Source organism: Triturus cristatus, chromosome 5_2 (genome assembly GCF_964204655.1).
Source record: "Triturus cristatus chromosome 5_2, aTriCri1.1, whole genome shotgun sequence".
NCBI classification, from domain to species: Eukaryota; Metazoa; Chordata; class Amphibia; order Caudata; family Salamandridae; genus Triturus; species Triturus cristatus.
The window spans coordinates 16,871,193-16,884,902 of record NC_140588.1 but is presented as its reverse complement, the minus strand read 5'-3'; the positions used below and the strand labels follow the sequence as shown (position 1 = coordinate 16,884,902).

Here is a 13,710-nt window from a genome sequence, read left to right as displayed (position 1 = left end):
ACAGGACGTCAGGAGCCTCTGGTGATCTGCCGTGATCCAGTGACAGGTCCTGATCCCATCCTCGTTGCCAAAATTAAGATGTAATGACGAGACGACAGAGAGAATAAAGTAAGCGACCAGCTTTATTCAAATTACATATCGGAATGCCGTTGGAATAACGGCTTACGCACAAGCATCCCCAACATTCCAAACGCGCGCCGGGGAACACGCGCACGGACACACAGGGCAGGACGGGGGCGGGGAAGGGACAAGACAGGGAAGGGTCACAGCATGTTACACCGTGTCACCCCTTTTGCGTCCCTCTCACCGGTCTGACGGCAGAGGGACCCACCCCTGGGTGTGGTGGAGGAGTGCGTCGACAGGCACCCACGCACAGAGAGACAAAAGCTTGGCTCATGGGATGACTTTCAATAGATGGCAGCGAGGTAGCTGCCCTGCTACTTACAAAACCCCGACCCAGAATCAGGTCGTCGACGAATGATTTAGCACCGGGTGCCCCAGGAACATCAGTCATAATCCCACAGATGGTAGCTTCACCCCATTGGCTCCTCAGCCAAGCACATACACCAAATGTCTGAACCTGCAGTTCCTCTCACACTGAGCAGGATTACTATTGCAACAACACACCATCAGTAGGGTAAAACTAACCTATCTCACGACGGTCTAAACCCAGCTCACGTTCCCTATTAGTATGTGAACAATCCAACGCTTGGTGAATTCTGCTTCACAATGATAGGAAGAGCTGACATCGAAGGATAAAAAAGGGACATCGCTAGGAACACTTGGCCGCCACAAGCCAGTTATCCCTGTGGTAACTTTTCTGAAACCTCCTGTTTGAGACCCAAAAAGTCAGAAGGATCGTGAGGCCCCACTTTCGCGGTCTGTATTCATATTGAAAATCGAGATCAAGCGAGCTTTTGCCCTTCTGCTCCGTGGTAGGTTTCTGTCCTCCCTGGACTCGCCTTAAGACACCTGCGTTATCGTTTGACAGGTGTACCGCCCAAGTCAAACTCCCCACCCGGCGGGCACTGGGCGCTTGGAGCCAGAAGTGAGAGCCCCACGTGACTCGCCGCCCTGCCTCAGCGGGTAAGTGGAAAAACGATGAGTAGTGCTATATCACCGGCTGCCCGAGGGCCTCCCACTTCTCCTACACCTCTCATGTCTTTTCACAGTGCCAGACTAGGTCAAGCTCAGCAGGGTCTTTCCCCGCTTATTCTGCCAAGCCCGTTCCCTTCGCTGTGGTTTCGCTAGATAGTAGGTAGGGACAGTGGGAATCTCGTTCATCCATTCATGCGCATCACTAATTAGATAACAAGACATTTAGCTATCTGTACCACCTCGCGGTGGCTCATTCTGGGTTATTATGCTGCCCATCAGCGTCAAATCGGTTTTGCTTCCAACAATACATTTGTTCGCTCCGGAGTACAGCCACACTTTATGCTGTCTTTCACTGGAACTGGGGTCACGTATAGGCCAGAGATAGTACACCCTGCAGTACTATTCTAACAATATAAAATTGTCTACGAACAGTCCTGATTAGCAGGATATCAATAATCAATGCAATAAGTAGTGACTATGGGCCTTATGTAGGTAAATTACATTTACCGATTCTTAAATACCGAATTTTACCGATTCGGTATTTATGAATCGGTAAATGTAATGTAGGTAAAAAAATACCGATTCGGTAAGTGTCGGTATTTTAGAATCGGTATTTACCGATTCGGTAATGGTAATCTGTATCTCATTGATTCCTATGGGCCAGGAGGCCCATAGGAATCAATGGGAAGCCAGTTACCATTACCGAATCGGTAAATACCGAATCGGTAATGGGGGGAGCTCAATCAAGGGTGGCAGGGTGTCACATTGACACCCTGTTGCACCCCTGATTCCTGCATGTGTGCACATGTGGCACACATACATGCCCTGAGGGCATGTGTGTCTGCCACATTGCACACATCTAAGGGCCAAATAATGCATTAACAGAGACATTCGTCATTTCCCACCAACTTTCAGTTGGTGGTAAATAACGAATCCCCACACCCACCACACACTCCCCCTACATCTCATTTCTGTATTCGGTATTTACCGAATCGGTAAAATTACCGATTCGGTAAATTACCGAATGCAGAAATGATCCCCCTACATCTCAAAAGCCTAAATACCGGTCGGTAACGGTATATTTACCGAAAATCGGCTGTTGGGCTACCTACATATGGCCCTATGTATATGTAGTTATTTGAGACCTTTTTTATTCAAGACGTTTCAATAATCATGATGTACACATTTGTATCTAAATCATTATAATATAAGCACACAACTATAAAAAATACACATCTATAAAGTGCACATCTAGTTTGAAAATACATTTCTATAAAACTTCACATCTATAAAATCCACATCTATACTAATGCTTGTGTCAACTATTAACTATTACGTGACTGTTGAACCACATGTCAATATTAGTGAATCAACATTTAGGCTAATACGTTTATAAAAGTGACATGTGTGCTGTACTATAGTGTACATCTCAGTGTTTGACCTGAAATGTAATTGTCCATGAATACTTGGCACATTTTTAGAGTGTCCATTAATGTAGTCAGGCAAACATTCTTCTTGAATGGGAACGACATTTGCAGACCAAGATCAGCCAGAGCAACATCATTACATTGAGGCCAAATACCCCGACATACTACAATAAAGCCATGACATTTTACAGTTTTACAGTTGGTAAGATCTTTGATTTGCTGTGATAGATCCTGATAGTATTTAATTTTACTCTCATACGCTAATTCAAGGGAATTCTGTGAGTTTTCATAACGATTTGAAACATCAACCACTACAGCAGTACCATTTTTGGTGAACCCTACATCTGGTTTTCTTAGTTCACCTTGACTATTTTTGATATGAGGTTCCCTGTATGTCATCCACCCACACCTTTTTGCTCTATCAATTAGCAATTCTGCCTGCAGGATTTTACGCTATGACACTTCCCTCCCAATTGTGTTCTCTGTTTCCCGTTTTTTATATGGTATGTGGAGAAGAAGGTCTGCCTTGATAAACTAATCAACTAATTACTTTTAATATTAATGGAATCTAATTGTTTATTGCTGCTACTTTGATAACTGCTGTTTAATAACTTTTTATCTTAAATGCTGCATTATTTATGTATTTTATGAATATGTATATATTTTATCTGTGCTTTTATGGTCATTGACCGAAATAAAGCTATCAAAGACATTTGCCCTCAACATCAGCACAGCTATGTATTGATTTTCTTTTATTTTATTATGTATGCTGATCCAAAAATTTGAGGTTGGATTACTTGCTAAGTATTTTATACCATCACCTTGGACAGGGAGATTTGCCTATTTCTCAAATTCCTCTTTCCTCCAATCATATGGTGCTACCAAATTCAATTCATGACTCAGAAATCTACTGTCTAAAATGTTGAGTTTGTGTGATTTAATGATGCTATCAATTTTTTCATTGATTACTTCTCCTGCATACATGAATGAATGAGCTATGTACAGATCTGGAGCTTCCCTGAGATACAATAAGTTATTAACTTTGTTCAGACCAATTGTCGTACATAACTTTGGAATACTTAGGCCCCCAAAGGATCTTTTCGAATACAGGAGACCATCACATGTGTATGCAGGTAGGTGTAGAAAATGTTTGACATACTTTCTAATTGTTTGATCCAGAATGTTTAAAGTTTTTGCTTCTGTTCCTGTCATTTCCAGTTTAAATGACAGTTTAGGGATCAAGTATTGGCAAAATACTTCTATTTTCTGTGTGGGCTTAAGTGGTAGATTGTCGAGTTTTTGAGCCAAGTCAACAAGAACCTCATTACTTTTGTTGTTGCTTGAATGGCCGGTGTGTGGATCAAAGTTCAGTCCGAGGTATCTCTCACTTTCTCCTGGATTAATGTTTTCAATATTTTGTTTTTCAAATTGCCATGGTTTACAGTTGTTTACCAGGATCTTATCTTTATGGTGACTTATATAGAATCCATGTGGTTTTTTCACATTAAGTTTTAATCCTGTTGTTTTACTGAATTTTTCAATGATTTTCAGATTTGTACTCATTCCTTCCCAGGTGTTGCTGAGTACTGCGATGTCGTCGGCAAAGGCCAGAGCGGTGATTTGCTTGATGAGATCATTGGAGCCGAATGTGAAGCCCTTCCCTTCCTTCTGAAGATCACAGATCAGAGGATCCATGGCAATATTAAACAGCAGTGGGGATAAAGAGTCACCTTGCTTAACTCCTGACTTCATTGTTATTTCTGGAGTTGCTTCATTGTTTTTTCCCTTGAAAAATGTTGTTGAGTCAGTGTATAAGTCTTTTATTATGTTTCTGATGCATGATGGAACTCTGTGTCTTTCAAGACTCTGTAGAATATGACCATGGCTGACAGAGTCAAAAGCTTTTGAGATATCTACGAACACCACTGCCAACGAGCTTCTGTTCTTTCGTGCCCCTTTTATAATGTTTTGCAGAAGAGTCAGATTTTCGAGACAACCTCTCACCTTCATGAAGCCTTTTTGTCTCGTATTTATTTCAACGAAAATGTGAGTCTTTTAGTTAATATTTCTGTGAACAACTTCATGAATGGCGTACCGATGGTAATTGGACGCCAATTACTTATCTTTTTGAGTTCGCTAATCGGTACATTCTTAGGTATTAGTATTGACCGGTTCTTCTTAATACTGTCTGGTACTCTTCTCATCAATAACCAAGACGATAAGATTTTGGGTAGCAGTCTTGGTTGCCTGCTATGCACTTTATTTAAGTCATTCAGACCAATCTTATCAGGCCCCACTGCTTTCTTTAAATCTGATTCATCAAAGGCTTTAGTTACTTCGAGCAGTGTAATTTCTTTACATAGACTTCCAATTTCCCATTCATCTGGTATCCGGTCAATTGGGATGAATTTGGGATTTTTCTTGTTTTCTTTTTCAATTATGCCTTTCTAGTATTGGAAGATTTCATCAGCACTAATTTGACAGGTGGCATCTTCTGCCCCATCAGTCATTATCCTGGCAATTTTCTTTTTGTCTTTTTGAAACATTGTCTGATATTCTTTGTAACTGCCCTTTGCTTTTGCATAGTGTTTCTTGTGTGTCTGATTGAGCCTTCCATTTTTGTTATTTTTATTTGGTATCTTGTTTTGTACAGAGGCAGTCTGTTGCTCATCTTGAGCAGAGTTCATAAGTTCATTATCGAGTTCGCTCGTTGGTTCGGTACGATTTTCTGGTACAGGACTTATAGTGTTTTCTGATATATAAGTCACTATCTCATCCATCAGATCCATAGCAGCATCGTGATGCTGGATGTTTTTGGTGTACTTCTCGATTTCTGTGATTCTATCATTCAATTCATCAAAGTTTTTTATTTTTGGCGCTCGTTTCCGATTGATAAAGTCTCTGCGCCTTTCTGTTGTTACTTCTACTGCAATCTCTGGTTCATCGCAGGAGTCATTCTCAGAGATATTGGATGCTTGCAGTACATCCTTTGCCGATTTTTTGCTCTTATCTCTTCTATCTCTTCTTTTTTCTGCAATTTGTTTACTATTTTTATTGTCAAAATGCGGACCATCAGCGCATTAATGTTTCTTTTGCTCTCATACACTTTTTCCAATTCTGCTAATAGCAGTATTTCCTCCTGTGACCATAGTTTTGATGGTTTGCTGCTTGCTAGAGCTGCTAGTCTAGCCTCATTTTGCGCTCTTGGATGCGCGTGCCGAGCATGTTGTGAGACTCCAATCTTTGTTCCAAATCTGAGGTCACAGTAGCTGCACAGGAATGGCAACTCTCCTTTTTGAGGTCTTCCTTTACATTTTGCATAATGGCATGCAATATTGTGGTATTCGGCTTCTTTGTCACATTTTGAACAATACGTTTTGAGATAGAAGCCTTTATGCTTGTTGGAGACATGTTTTCTCAATTCTTTGACGGTTCCCAATATGTCTCCACACAAGTCACATTTATACTTTTCGTTTGGGTATTTCCAATATGTGACTTTTTTTGAGTAGTCACTTTTCTTTGTTATCAGTTCTTTGCTGATTTTGTATACATCCGGTAGATTTTCAAAATTGGCTGTATCAATGTTATTCTTGGCTGAGGAGGCAACAAATTCAATGGTTTCACTGAGGTCTACTGTTGTATCTTCTTCTGCTTCGGAGGGTGAACTAAGGCCTATAACGTGACCGGAATCGTTGTTGTTTGTTGCATTGTTTGAAGCTAGTGCTGGTTTGTCAAATTCGGTGATCAGGTTAATGATTTCTTGAAAAGACAGCACCTCCTTACGCCATCTTAACGGGGTTTTTATTCTCCAGGAACTACCCCATCTGGAAATGTGTTCGTTTGCTTCGCCACTTCTCACTATCACGCTCGCTGCCATGATAGAACCTTGTTTTGCCTGTCTCTATATACTTCTCTACGCAGAGTCTAGTACCATAGAGGCAGTTACCGGCGGGACCACTGGGAGGTAAAGGCCACTACAACTGAGAATAGGTTAAGAGAGTCATAGTTACTACCGCCATTTACCTGCGCTTCATGAAATTTCTTCACTTTGACATTCAGAGCACTGGGCGTCAACACCCACCTCAGGCCTTTGCTATGCTTTGTTTTAATTAAACGGTCAGATTCCCCTGGTCCGCACCAGTTCTAAGTCAGCTGCTAGGCACCCGGCCACTCCGGGTTTGCGGATCTGAACCCGACTCCCTTTCGATCAGCCAAGGGCGACGGAGGCCCTCGCCCGTCCCTTCCGAACAGCGCTCGCCCATCTCTTAGGACTGACTTACTCATTTTTAACTGCTGTTCACATGGAACCCTTCTCCACTTCGGCCTTCAAAGTTCTCGTTTGAATAATTGCTACTACCACCAAGATCTACACCTGCGGCGATTCAACCTGGGCCCTCGCCCCCCGGGCTTCCGTGCGCACCCCAGCTTCCCTCCTACTCGTCGCGGCTTAGCCCTGCGGCTCTCAGTGCCGGCTATGACCGGGTATGGGCCCGACGCTCCAGCACCATCTATTTTCAGGGCTAGTTGATTCGGCAGGTGAGTTGTTACACACTCCTTAGTGGATTCCGACTTCCATGGCCACCGTCCTGCTGTCTATATCAACCAACACCTTTTCTGGGGTCTGATGAGTGTCGGCATCGGACGCCTTAACCCGGCGTTCGGTTTATCCCGCATTGCCAGTTCTGCTTACCAATTGTGGCCCACTCACATTCCATGCCGGCTCCACGCCAGCGAGCCGGGCTTCTTAACCTTTTAAAGTTTGAAAATTGGTTGAGATCGTTTCGGCCCCAAGACCTCCAATCATTTGCTTTACCAGATAAAACTGGGGGCCTCCGAGCGCCAAATATCCTGAGGGAAGCTTCAGAGGGAACCATCTACTGGATGGTTTGATTAGTCTTTCGCCCCCTATACCCAGGTCGGATGACCGATTTGCACGTCAGGACCGCTACAGACCTCCACCAGAGTTTCTTCTGACTTCGCCCTGCCCAGGCATAGTTCACCATCTTTCGGGTCCTATCATGCATGCTCATGCTCCATCTCCACGACGGAGCGGATGAGACGGGCCGGTGGGATCCTACTTCAGCCGGCGCTCACCGGCCCTCACCTTCATAGCGCCACAGGGTTTTTCTTGGCCCTCCGACTCGCGCACATGTTAGACTCCTTGGTCCGTTTTTCAAGACGGGTTGGTGGAAAAGCGACATCGCCACAGACACCCGGTGTGGGCCTCCCCGCCTGGGGGTGCGAAGCGGTCGGTGGACACTGAGCACAGTCCGCCCCAGTCGACAGTCACGCCGGGAGCAGGGGACCCTTACCCCTAGGGGCGGCCGGGAGCCTGGGGGGGGGGGCACAGAGGCAGTTGAATCTCCCTCGGCCCTGTGGACACGGCAAAGCAGCTGCTGTAATACCCTCTGCTGGGACAGAGGGCCACCTGCCACCCCGAAGCCTTCCCAGCCGACCCAGAGCCAGTCAGGGTGCACCGCCACGGAGGAAATGCGCCCTGCGGGGGCCGGGTAGGGGCCGGGCGCCGGTCCCGCTGAGGGGATCCGCAACTCCCGGGCCACCGACCTTCCCGCCGTGTTGAATTCTCCGGGCAGACTGCATGGACCCCACCTGTTTACCTCTCGGCGGTGTCACGCCCTCTTGAACACTCTCTTCAAAGTTCTTTTCAACTTTCCCTTACGGTACTTGTTGGCTATCAGTCTTGTGCCCGTATTTAGCCTTAGATAGAGTTTACCACCCGCTTTGGGCTGCATTTCCAAGCAATCGGACTCCAAGAAGACACAATCCCAGCGCGCCGGGGGCCGCTACCGGCCTAACACCGTCCGCAGGGTGAGCCTCAATCAGAAGGACTTGGGCCCCCTGAGCAACGCTGGGGAGTCGGTCTTCTGTACTCCACATTTCCCGCTCCCGCCACTGGGCGGTGATTTGGCGCTGGGCTCTTTCCTCTTCACTCGCCGTTACTGGGGGAAACCTGGTTAGCTTCTTTTCCTCCGCTTAGTAATATGCTTAAATTCAGCGGGTCACCACGTCTGATCTGAGGTCGTAGTCGGACAAAAATGCCGAAGCGTTTGGGGGAGCCACCGGGGAAGGCCAGGCCTGGCATCCCGGCAGCGTGCGCCCTCTTTCCCCGAATCGGATCTGGAGAAGGTTCCCCCTCTCCGGGAAGCCAGCTGCGGAGATGGGCGCCCGAAGCACATGGGACAGCACAGAGAGCCACACGCGGCATGCAGCCAGGTGCCCCTGGACGAGCCTGGGCCAGATCGGTCGATGGCCCTTCCTCCCCGCCGAGGCGGGGAAGCGGGGTTAGAAGGGCCACTCCACGGTCGCCCGAAGCCCGGGAAGGCAGGGACTTGGGTGCAGGAGGGCCCAGGGCGGCAGGGCCTTTCAGGGGGGTGGTGGTCCCAGCCTGGGGAGGCATTGCCATTCGGTTTCCCCCCACCACTGGGGTCATGCCCAGTGAGCATGGGTTCTGTCTCGGGAGGGTCCACCGCTGTGCCCCTCCCAGAGAGAGGGACAGGTGCTGGGGGTCGCCCCCCATCCCCTGTCCCCCAGTCAGTCAGGTCCTCCCCTGGTGGAGGAAGACCCGCCAAGGTCCGGTCCTCACACAAGCACCCCATGCGGCCATGCGGCCATGGACCGCTCTGCCAGCTGGGGCACGCAAGGGCAGGGCAAGTCCTGTGCCTAGGGTATGCTCGCAGGAGGCGGCCAAGGGTTTTGGGCTGGCGCCATCCGTTGCTTAGGCCACTCCGCCGTTAATGATCCATCCGCAGGTTCACTTACGGAAACCTTGTTACGACTGTTACTTCCTCTAGATAGTGAAGTTTGATCGTCTTCTCCGCACTCCGCCAGGGCCATTGCCGACCCCGGCGAGGCCGATCCGAGGACCTCACTAAACCATCCAATCGGTAGTAGCGATGGGCGCTTTGTAAAAAGGGCAGGGACTTAATCAACGTGAGCTTATGAGCCGCACTTACTGGGAATTCCTCGTTCATGGGAAATAATTGCAATCCCCAATCCCTATCACGAACGGGGTTCAGCAGGTTACCTGTACCTGTCGGCGAAGTGTAGACACACGCTGATCCATTCAGTGTAGCTCGAGTGCAGCCCCGGAAATCTAAGGGCATCACAGACCTGTTATTGCTCGATCTTGTGTGGCTGAACGCCACTAGTCCCTCTAAGAAGTTGGATGCCGACCGCTGGGGGTCGCTTAACTAGTTAGCATGGAGGAGTCTCGTTCGTTATCGGAATTAACCAGACAAATCGCTCCACCAACTAAGAACGGCCATGCACCACCACCCACAGAATCGAGAAAGAGCTATCAGTCTGTCAATCCTTTCCGTGTCTGGGCCGGGTGCGGTTTCCCGTGTTGAGTCAAATTAAGCCGCAGGCTCCACTTCTGGTGGTGCCCTTCCGTCAATTCCTTTAAGTTTCAGCTTTGCAACCATACTCCCCCCGGAAACCAAAGACTTTGGTTTCCCGGAAGTTGCTCGGCGGGTCATGGGAATAACGCAGCCGGATCGCTAGTCGGCATCATTTATGGTCGGAACTACGACGGTATCTGATCGTCTTCGAACCTCCGACTTTCGTTCTTGATTAATGAAAACATTCTTGGCAAATGCTTTCGCTTTGGTTCGTTTTGCGCCGGTCCAAGAATTTCACATCTAGCGGCACAATACGAATGCCCCCGGTCGTCCCTCTTAATCATGGCCCCAGTTCCGAAAACCAAGAAAATAGAACCTAAATACTATTCCATTATTCCTAGCTGAAGTATTCAGGTGACCGGCCTGCTTTGAATACTCTAATTTTTTCAAAGTAAACGCTTCGGATCCCCAGGAGCATCAAGGGGGCGCCGAGAGGCAGGGGCTGGGACAGGCGGTAGCTCGCTTCGCGGCGGACAGCCAGCTCGATCCCAAGATCCAACTACGAGCTTTTTAACTGCTGCATCTTTAATATATGCTATTGGAGATGTAATTACCACAGCTGCTGGCACCAGACTTGCCCTCCAATGGATCCTTGTTAAAGGATTTAAAGTGTACTCATTCCAATTACAGGGCCTCGAAAGAGTCCTGTATTGTTATTCTTCGTCACTACCTCCCTGAGTTGGGAGTGGGAAATTTTCGCGCCTGCTGCCTTCCTTGGATGTGGTAGCCGTTTTTCAGGCTCCCTCTCTGGAATCGAACCCTGATTGCCATTACCCGTGATCACCATGGTGGCACAGAAAGTACCATTGAAAGTTGATAGGGCAGACATCCAAATGTATTGTTGCCATCACTGAGATGTGCGATTGGCCCAAGGTTATCTAGTGTCACCAAAGCGGCCGGGCGAGCCCAGATTGGTCTTGGTCTGATAAATGCACGCATCCCGGGAGGTCAGCGCTCCTCGGCATGTATTAGCTCTAGAATAACCACAGTTATCCAAGTAACAGATGGAGCGATCAAAGGAACCATAACTGATTTAATGAACCATTCGCAGTTTCACTGTACCGGCCGTGTTTACTTACACGTGCATGGCTTAATCTTCGAGACAAGCATATGCTACTGGCAGGATCAACGAGGTAGCTGCACCTGCTGATGGGGTGGGCTCGGGAGCCGCATGCCCCTCTCCCCGACCGGCAACCTTCGAACAACCCTCCCTCTTGGGAGCCTGCTAGGGGAAGGAACCCGCACGCCTGGGAGGGAGGGCTTGCTGGAGAAGTGGAGAGGTACGGTCGCACAGGCAACGGCAAGCCCAGCCATCTCTCCCAGAAGAGAGAGGCAGGCCAAGGCTAAGCCTGAGCGAGACGCAGGGGTGCCGAAGCCTGGTGGCGGCACCCCTCGGAACACCCGTTCCTAGCTGCTGCGAAAATGTGCTGGGCGGAGAGGGGTGACGGCGTGGCACGCGGGGCCTACGGACCTGCCAGGTGGCAGCATCCGAGGGCCTGGCACCGCCCGACCCCTTCCGGTTGGGTCGGACCACTGGCGGGCACGAGCTGCCGGGGCCGCTCGGCCTTCGCTCTGCTGGGTAGGGTAAAGGGCCTCCCGCCAGGCAGCAGGCCCTCGAGTCGGACGGTCCTTGCGGGGTGAACGCACTTTGCTTGAAACAACAGCCGCGGCTGGCCAAGTAGTCCATCCCTAAACATACCGAGAGTGCCTAATCGATCGGAGTACGGCCAGGCCCTCCCCTGACAGGCCGCCCTGCATGGGGATGCCGGCTTCACGTCCCTGCCTGCTCCCAGAGCAAGCACACTCAGGGGAAGGACCCATAGGGAAGGGGCTGAGAGGCAGGTGCGGACCCGGGCCCCTGGGGGACCTGGCAGGCCGGCCCGGGTCCTGCTTTCTCCTGTCTCGGAATCGCCGGACCTCAAGGAGGTCTGACTGACCCTCTCCCCAGTAATCCGAAGGAAAAATACCCCCCTTTCTTGTAATCCGTACACACAAGGTGAGGAGGGGGCCCAAGGGGCAAATGTGCCTGACCTCCTGGAGCCCTCGCTGGGTTTGGGGAGGCAAATGAGCCCTCATCGGGACTTCCAGGGAAGCCCGGCCATCTGGGTGCCCCATTGGAAAGCATTGCGCGCGACCAGGTGGCCTAGGGGATAGGTGCGACCAGATGGCCGAGGGAAAAAGGCGTGACCAGATGGTTGGGCTCGAAAGGCTGCCATATGGTCGCTCTGTGCCCTAACAAAAGGGCAAGTGGACGCCGACGCATGGGGGCGGAGGCCTGGGGCCCCAGCTGGGCCTCAGCAATGGGGCTGCTAGGGGGGAGCCGACGGGCCCTCCGACCTGGGGACCGTGGACACCTTGACAAACAGGCGAAGCGAGGGAGGTCTGCACAAGACCCAGCTGGGGCTCCTGGGCCCAGAGGTGCAGGAGAAGCCTCCCCGGCCCTGCTGGATCGCGTCCCAAGCACCCTGCCACGCGGCAGGCCCGAGGACGGAGCTCGGGTGGAGAGGACGCCCTCCTCAGGGCCCTCAGGGACACCGGGCGGGGCTCCTGAACCCAGCCAAGCGAGGAGGGCTCCCCAGGCATGACGGAACCCCACCACAGGCCTTTGGCATAGCGGCAGGCTGGGAGTCGGAGCCCAGGGCTGGAGCACCCAACCTGGGGCCCTGCAGGGCCCCTGGACCCAGTCAGGACTCCTGGGCCCAGAGGTCCAGAGGAAGCCTCCCTGGGCCTGCGGGACCCCGTTCCAGGCACCCTGCCACGCGGCAGGCCTGAGGACGGAGCCCAGGGTAGGTAGGCCGCTCTCCCCATCGCTTAGGGTCCCGGACGGAGCTTCTGCCGGACGGAGCTCCTGAACCCAGCCAAGCAAGGGGGGCTCCCTGGGCACGATGGAACCCTGTCTCGGGCCTTTGGCATAGTGGCGGGCCAGGGGATGGGACCCAGGGCTGGAGCACCCTGCCCGGCGGGCCCCTAGACTCAGCCAGGGCTCCTGGACCCAGAGGCACAGGGGAAGCCTCCCCGGGCCCGCGGCACCCCGTACCAGGCACCGTGCCACACAGCAAGCCCGAGGATGTATCCTGGGGTGGGGAGGCCACCCTCCCCGGGGCCCTCAGGGTCCCCAGATGGAGCTCCTGAACCCAGCCAAGTGAGGGGAGCTCCCCGGGCACAACGGAACTCCGTCTTGGGCCTTTGGCAGAGCAGCAGGCCGGGGGACGAGGCCCAGGACTGAAGCATCCGAACCGGTGCCCGGCAGGGCCCCTGAACCCAGCCAGGGCTCCCAAGCCCAGAGGCGCCGGGGAAGCCTCCCTGGGCCTGCGGGACCCCATCCTGGGCACCCTGCCATGTTGCAGGCCCGAGGACGGAGCCCAGGGTGGGGAGGCTGCCCTCCCTAGGGCCCCTAGGGGCCCCAGCTGGAGCGCCTGAACCCAGCCAAGCAGGGGGAGAATCCCCAGGCACAACGGAACCCAGTCTCAGGCCTTTGGCAGAGCAGCAGGCCGGGGGACGGGGCCCCGGGCTGGGACACCCAACCCGGGGCCCGGCAGGACCCCTGGACCCAGCCAGGGCGCATGGGCCCTAGGACAGAGGGGAAGCCTCTCCGGGCATGCAGGACCCCATCCTGGGCACCCTGCCATGCGGCAGGCCTGAGGACAGAGCCCGGGGTGGGGAGGCTGCCCTCCCCAGGGCCCCGGCTGGAGCTCCTGAACGCAGCAAAGCAGGGGGAGGCTCCCTGGACCTGGCGGAACCCTGTCTCGGGCCCCTGGCGGAGC

General features: G+C 51.5%; 2 pseudogenes; both read right to left on the bottom strand.

Annotated features, from left to right (window-relative positions):
• Positions 1-380: 380 nt before the first annotated feature.
• Positions 381-8,568, bottom strand: LOC146822593 (28S ribosomal RNA; annotated as a pseudogene).
• Positions 8,569-9,278: 710 nt separating this feature from the next.
• Positions 9,279-11,082, bottom strand: LOC146822592 (18S ribosomal RNA; annotated as a pseudogene).
• Between the last annotated feature and the right edge of the window lie 2,628 nt (positions 11,083-13,710).